General features: G+C 43.9%; 2 non-coding genes across 2 annotated transcripts; both read right to left on the bottom strand.

The window, feature by feature from the left end:
* Positions 1-283: 283 nt before the first annotated feature.
* Positions 284-357, bottom strand: trnan-guu (transfer RNA asparagine (anticodon GUU)). The gene has a single exon. It is a non-coding gene; the product is annotated as a tRNA-Asn (tRNA).
* A 117-nt stretch (positions 358-474) lies between these two features.
* On the bottom strand, positions 475-546 carry trnam-cau (transfer RNA methionine (anticodon CAU)). Its single transcript has one exon. It is a non-coding gene; the product is annotated as a tRNA-Met (tRNA).
* Positions 547-7,897: the final 7,351 nt, after the last annotated feature.

Raw genomic sequence — 7,897 nt, 5'->3', positions numbered from 1 at the left:
ATGTTTACTCTTCATGTATGTGAAGGACGTAATTAATAATGTCCATTGAATTCAATTCCACGGAAGAAACTTCGCAGTGTAGCTGTCGAATCGCAGACGGGAATATGTGCAGATGCTGGAAATCCAAGCAACATACACAAAATGCTGGAGGAACTCAGCACCCAGGCTGCTTCGTGACCCTGAAGAAGGGTTTCGGCCTGAAAAATCGACTGTGTCCTTTATTCCATAGATGCTGCTGCACATTTTCTCCTGTACGAGAGAAAATAAACTACTGGAGCACTAGCGTCCCTGGGTGGGCTCGAACCACCAACCTTTCGGTTAACAGCCGAACGCGCTCACCGATTGCGCCACAGAGACGACTATTTAAAAGAGTACGAATAAATTATAAATTCCAATTGAAATGCGATTTCTTGTTATAGATGCATAGTGTTTTAAAACACAAGGTTGAATACCTGCTGCCACCAACAGAGAATATAGCAGAGGATGGTTTCGATCCATCGACCTCTGGGTTATGGGCCCAGCACGCTTCCGCTGCGCCACTCTGCTCTCGGAAATATAATCAATTGTTGAGTCATGAATGCTGCGTGCTTTCGTGTGTATGCATGCATTTCTGTCTGTGTCCGTGTCTGTACATGTCTGGGTCTGGTTCTGTGACTGTGTATTTCTGGGTCCATTCCGTCTTTTTCCCGTTTCATGCCCACGTACTTCACTTTCTTTTGTTGATTCCCTGTTTCTCCTCTTTCTCGTTTTCTCCACCTTCCCTACTCTCTGACCCACCCAGTTATTCTCTCTCTGCCGTTTATGCTCTATCCATCTTGCACCTCGTTCCCGATATTTCGCCATTGAAAAGCGTTTTACATTATTTAATTGTCCAGATGGACAATTCATCCCACTGGTTGGCTTTTTCAAAAAATAATTAACGACATTTTCACCCGAGGTTCCATTAACTACCTTATCCTGTCCTGATGATTGAATGACTGTCCGAGTTCCTTCAGTGTTGAAACAGCAGATCAACTAGTGAAGCGGAACTCGCGACATTAATGTACTGCAGACGCTGACATCAAATGTAACAATTCCTCCGCCGGGATTAACCGTTGGTGTTATGTTCAGACCTTCACAGCCGGACCAGTTAGTGACAGATGGGGAGATGTGGAGTATCGCTGATGCTTCGCCCCTCCCTGCCACACGTGGCGCGTTTTCCATTCTTCCACCAAAGCTGTGTAACTGATACAGTAAAGGTCTAAACCAACGGGTTTTAACGTAAGACGCTGCAAAGACAGACGAACAGTTGCTTATTCCGTGGCCAGCTGAGTTATTCCACCATGTTGTGAATGTTGATCGGAATTTCGCCATCTGGGATTTCCCGCCGATGTTTTCAATTCAGTCACCAACCTAGACTTCGTTACATGCACGTATACGATTTCTCATTGAAATATATCTAGGTTGTCAAACGTACTGGGAATTCTCTTTCTGAGTCACCGATCACAAAGAGCGAACATTGAAAGATAGAAAACAGAAGTCGGAAGAGATATCCATTTTCACCAGCCTGTTCCGCTATTCAATCCGATCCTGCCTTGATTTCTCGAACTTCCGGTAATGCCCCATCCCCTTCACCATTCCTCATTTCCTTTTCCATCTCTCACCTTATCTCCGTTCCTACCAATCGCCTCCCTCTGATGCCCCTCCTACCTTTGTTTTCTTCCATGGCCTTCTGTCCTCTCCTATGAGACTCCCTCTTTTCCAGTCCTGTATCTCTTTCGCCAAACAATTTCCCAACTATTTGCTTCACACCAGCCCCTCCCGTTTTCTCCTAGCACCATGCTTCTCACTTTCCTCCCTCAACCTTTTAATTCTACTACTCATCTTTTCTCCCCCCACCACTCCTGCTCTAGGGTCTCGGCCCGAACAATCGACTGTTCTCTTTTCCATAGATGCTGCCTGGCCTTATGAGTTCCTCCAGCATTTTGTGTGTGTTGATCCGTGTCTTCTATCTCACTTACCAAACCAGTGAATCTGCTTCCTCGTAGCATCTTCCCAAATATTTGATTAAGTATATATTCTGAGAAATGTTCTTATATTGCAAAAATAAAATTCGAGTTGATTAATTGATTAAAAGCTGTTAGTTGATTGTTAAAAGCTTGATTGTTAATAGTTAATAGTTAAAAGCTATTAATTGATTAGGAGGTACATAGATGGGAAACCACGAAATGGGTGGGCTGCGGTAAAGTAAGCATGTGAAGAATTAGATTCAGGAGCACTGCCAGGGGTTATACAGCTCAGGTCGCAGTCCTTGTAGCTCTGATAGAAGCTCTACGCTCTACGCTACAGTGAGGACCGACAGGTAAGTATATAAGCCGACAGCAGGTATGCATTCGGGGTGGTGCATGATTACCTAATGGCTTGGGCACGACGAGGATTTATAACTTCAACAGGTGCTAATATCCAGCATGGGCACCTAATACAACAGCTACTGGAAGCAGAGCGTCTGCCGGAAGAGGTGGCCGTGTTTCAGGTAAAACGAACCCGAAAGGTGAGAGTATGAAACAGAAAGGAAATGAGTGGGCAGATATTGCTGCGAAGAAGGCAACAGAGGAACAAGAGGGAATAGAAATTGCAACTGTGCAGGAAGAAACGAGAGAAGCCAGTTTAGTAAAATTATATGATGAGGTGGAGGCAGAAGAGATGGAAAATGGAGGAGAAAATCGGCAAAGGAGGGACCAGATGCGTGCTGGACACACTGGGAGGAAAGAGTCTCTGTGGCCCCACCATGTATGAGGCAGATAGTACTGACGTTATATCACGTGGTGATTCATCAGCGAAGGCAGAGCATGATCACAACACTCCGGCAGGAATGGTGGTGGCCAGAGATGGGCGAGGATGTTGAGAAATGTTGCGGCCGTTGTAGCATTTGTGCCCAGCATAACCATGGTAACGGCAGAAAGCTACAGCTGGTAAATCAGCCTCGGCAGAGGGGACCCTACAAAACATCCAGATAGATTTCACATGACCCCTGCCAAAAAACAGGGGGGTGGGAAAGCTACTGACCAGTTATTCTGGGTCACTTCACCTGGTGGTTAGATGCTTTCCCAACAAAGGACTGCACTGTCAGTACCGCTGCATGGATCCTAGGTCAGGAAAGTCCGCAGTGAACTGTTCTCGAACCCCTCTTTTTTGGCATTCTTATAAATGACCGGGGTGAGGAAGTAGAAGATTGGGTTAGTAAATTTGCTGATGACACAAAAGTTGGGGCTGTTCTGGATAAAGTTTGCAGCGGGTTATCAATATCAATATCAAGACAGAATATACAAACGTTTGTAATATTAATGGTACGACACGGCAGTGTGGAGCATCCTGTGACCATAGGACACTCAAAGCTGCCGAGCAGATGAACAGTATTGTTAAGAAGGCGAATACCGCGTTGTCCTTCATCAACCGTGAGTTTTAATTCAAGAATCGTGAGGTAATGTTACAGCAGTATAAGACTTTGGTCAGACTCCACTTATAGAACTGTAATCAGTTCTGGTCACCTCACTGTAGGAAGGATGTGGATAATATAGAGAGAGTGCACATATGGTTTACAAGGATGTTGCCTGGATAATGGAGTATGCCTTAAGACAATAGGTTGAGTGAGTTAGTCACTCCTTGGAGCGACGTAGGTTAAGAGGTGATTTGAACGAGGTGTATAAACTTATGAGAGGCATTGACCCTGTGGATAAACAAAGGCATTTTTCCCAGAGCTGAAATGCCAGAACAAAGGGGCATACTTTTAAGGTGTTTGGAGTTTGGTTCAAAGTGGATATCAGGGGTACGTTTATCACATTGATCGTGACGGGTGCGTGGATTACATTGCCAAGCAGTTTCTAGAGTAGATTACATGGTCGGTAGAATATTGTGGACTGGAAGTCCAGTAATGCGCTGTAGACTTCTGTGTTTTTATGTTTCTACTTTCAAATAACTTTGCTCCTCGCATATTTAAATTTTCACCCCACCAAGAAAATAGCCATTGAGATTAGTGCTTATTTCAAAGTGCATGTCCGTACAGATCCGTACACTATAATGCATCTGCCACTTCTTTACTCATTCTCCCAATCTGGATATCTCCTTCTGCAGACTCGGCGGTTCCTCAACACCTGCTGCCGCTCCGCTTTTTTTAGATTAGTCTGCAAATCAGACCCCAAAACCATTAATTCTGCCATCGAAATCATTGGCATTTAACGATAAAAGAAGTGATCCATCAGACCACAGATTCAGTCACGTCATAATTCATCCATCTTTACTGTAAGGTTTTTTTTTGCATTGAAGTAATTACAGTTTCAATCAATTGTATTTCCTCTCCTTTGTCAGTGCTCCTGTCTATCTTATTGACTAATTTATTTTCTTATTGATGACTGTATTATCAACTGCACAGGGTGACACTGCTTGCCGCTCCCATTTACACTCTTCTAGCATCACTAGCAAACCTACATGATTTTGGTCCACATCCAGTTCAGGAGAAGTCGTTATCCTGCGTGCAAGTCCCCCTAACACAGATGAAACTACAATGATCCAAAAACTTCAATCTCGCCCCATGCATCAGTTTTCGGTCACATATTCATCAGAGTCATCATTCTATTTCTATCATCAACAATACGTGGCAGTGGGAGTAATCAAGAAATTAATATCCTTGAGGTCCTGGTTTAAGTTCTCTCTTAACTCCCTCTTTTCATTGTGTAGGAGGTCAACCTTTTTTTTAACCATGTTATGTGCACCAATATGCACCACGAAGCCTTGACAATGTGTTACAGACTCTCTGGAAAGTTCTTGATTCTGGTAACCAGGAGATAACACATCATCCTGGGATCTCTTGTGCAGCCACAAACCATTTAGTGTTCTCGCAACTACTGTCCAGCCTGCCCTTTTTCTTCCCTGCTGTGCGTCAAAGACACACTCCACGCCAGCACTGTTGAGCAGAGGCCATACACAGCCTGATGTGTACATGAGCCAGTCGCAAAACTGGAAGAACACAAACCTGTACAAACAAGCTCTTGACTGCAAGGACAGTGCCCAGTACAGCTACAACATTGCCGAAGAGGGAGGCAGGGAAGTCCAAATCAAACACAATACTGCGGAGACACAAAGTGCTACAACTCAGCATCTCTGGTATCTCCTGCATATGAACTCGTACAAGAACAGTCAACAATTGACTGCAAGGATAATGAACATTGCAATAGCTGCACTTTCACAACCAGGACATATAAAACTCTCCGTACCCCTGCAGTGAGCACATAGCTCTGTATGCGGCCAGAACTGTAGTCCACTATTCAACACTTGAACAACCCCAGCAGTTGAAGGACAGAGACCAGGCGCAACAGTCACTGGAATGCAATTGGCGCACACTGTCAGTCACCCCCTCCTACTGGGCATCTTCCAGGACGGATCCGACAGTTGATAATGTATAATCTTGAAATGTTATATGTTTCAATTTCCAAAACTTTTTAAGTAAAAGCAGATAAAAATGAACTGAAATGAAAGTAGATCATTGGGATTGTAAAAGGCTGTAACTGCATTTTCTCGAGTTGTTTCTATGTATGGCTGTTGAAAAGGCCTGTTTCCAACATTAATTAGGGGCTGTATCCTTACAGTATGATGCCGACTATTGTAAAGATCTGCATCGTCACAGAACGGTGCTCTCTGCTGTAACAAACCGTGGTCTTGGATTACACTGTCAGCAGTTGTAAATATCTATGACCTTACACTATAGTGCTGACTATTGTAAAGTTCTCTGTCCTTCGCCTGGCGCCAGATGTTATAAAGGTCTTTCTCCTTAGTAGGGTGACTGGTATTTTAATGTCATGTGTCTTTATAATAGTGTGCCGATTACGTTTATAAGTTTGAGTTACAGCGCAAAACTGGACTTGACCAGCTCCGGATCATCAGTGTTATGTTTCAATGATCTGTATCATTGTATTAAATTATTTACTGCTCCGAGGCCGGAATGGACGATACTGTGTTCTGGCATCTCAGTGTGAGTGGAATTCCGTGCCAGTCCTTTAACAAGAGTGTACTCTTATTACACAACTGCTCTTGTATATACAGGTCGATAAGAAGTATCCTGGAGACCAGACTGCGATTTTGGCATTATTGGTGTAACGCGCTGTAACGTTTCACTGCTAATGTAATGGTTTCTCTGTAGCAGTAATGTTTGAGTTATGACTAGAGATAACTGGGACATTGGAATGTGCGCCATCTATCGAGAGCCATGTTGTACTTTGTTGTGGATCTGAGAGTGAAGGGATTTCGCAGTGTTTTGTCGGGAAGAAGAGATAAGACGCGACTGGAGAGAGTTGGTAGACTGCTGGACAGAGCGACTTGATGGAGGGTCCGAGGATCCGCGACGCTCCGAGGAGGTAAATGGGGAACGAATGGACGAAAACGTGAGCTCCAGCACAAGCGTCAGACTGTTTCCTGTGAATGGGCCCTTTTTATTTTTTGTTGTTTCTTGACTAACTTATTGTACCACTGCCAGGGTAGCTCCAGCAAATTTACCTGTTAGAATATTGGTTACCCTTAAGTCCAGGCTTAACCCACCCTCCTTATACCAGTCCCACACTCACTGGAAAACAGCTCAACGATCTGTGTACCTGATGCCTCCATCTGCCCCAAATTGTTAGCCACATATTCACTTGCACTACCTTACCATCTCTGAACTTCTGATTACCAGAAGTAATCCTGACGTCACCCTCCAAGACTATCTAGTTTTAACTTCCCGCCGAACACTCTAAATTTTCATTTCAGGACCTTGTCGCTCTGTTGTTAATTTTCAAATGTACCACGATCAATGGGTACTCACCCTCCCCTTTCGGAATGGTCTGTACTTTCTCAGAGACATCCTTGGCCGTGGGATATCGGAGGTAACCCACCATCCTACAACCCAATTCATTACCATAGATATTCCGTCTGTGCTCCCGGCTAAAGTGATTGCTGAATGTGATTTATATCCTTTTTTCTATATGCTGATGTGCTTATCTCATTGACCCTTTGGAATGGAGATCAGTATAAAGTTCATTCAGTGTTTTTTTTATTCATCTCAGTGTATTTACAGGGCTTTTTCAAACAATGGAGACACTGGACACGTGTTAGAAAAAATATTTTATTGGAATTCGTCGAATTTTAATAAAGAGAAGAGAAATAAATATCTTTAGTAGGAGTGCAGAAATCAAAATAATACTAACTGTTAAAGAAGCAGGTCTCAGTGTTGGAGGGTCTACATATCGGAAACCATCACACAGCCTATTCACTCTCTCATTTTATCTCTCTCACTGTCTCTCCATCTCTGTCTGTCTATCCCTGTCTGTCTGTCTGTGTATCTCACCCCTCCACTCCACCCCCTGTCTCCCTCCCTCCACTCTGCCCCTTCTCCCTCTCTCTCTCCCTCATGTTCCTCTCTCTTGCTCACTCTTTCTCTTTCCTTCTTGCACACTGTCTCAATTAATCTCTATGAATCTCCCTCTTTCTCGGTCTCTTTCTGTCTGTCTCTCTTTTTCTCTTTCTTTTTCCCTCTTTTCTCTCTCCCATGACGAAGCCCTAATACAAAACTCTCTTTCCCCACTGCAACAATTTTTCATACCCTTCTGAACCTCTTACACTGATACATTTTCATCTTGGTGGGACAGCACCACCCACCGGATCTCTTATGATCTTCCGAGAAGACAAGCATATTATTCATCACTTCAACTATTATGGCTGCACTTGACTCTCTGAAAATAAATTGTAGCGGACTGCTTGTCATGTACTTTATCAAAACAATCCCACGTCACATTAACACGGCTTTGTCTCACAGACGTCAGTTTATCTTCAGCGCAAGCCAAGTAGGAATCATGTTAGCTCTATCCTGACAGGATCACCCTGGCAGTGTGCT

This window comes from Hemitrygon akajei, chromosome 28 (genome assembly GCF_048418815.1).
Source record: "Hemitrygon akajei chromosome 28, sHemAka1.3, whole genome shotgun sequence".
Taxonomy (NCBI): domain Eukaryota; kingdom Metazoa; phylum Chordata; class Chondrichthyes; order Myliobatiformes; family Dasyatidae; genus Hemitrygon; species Hemitrygon akajei.
The sequence above is the reverse complement of the archived record's forward strand: the minus strand, read 5'-3'. Positions and strand labels throughout refer to the sequence as shown.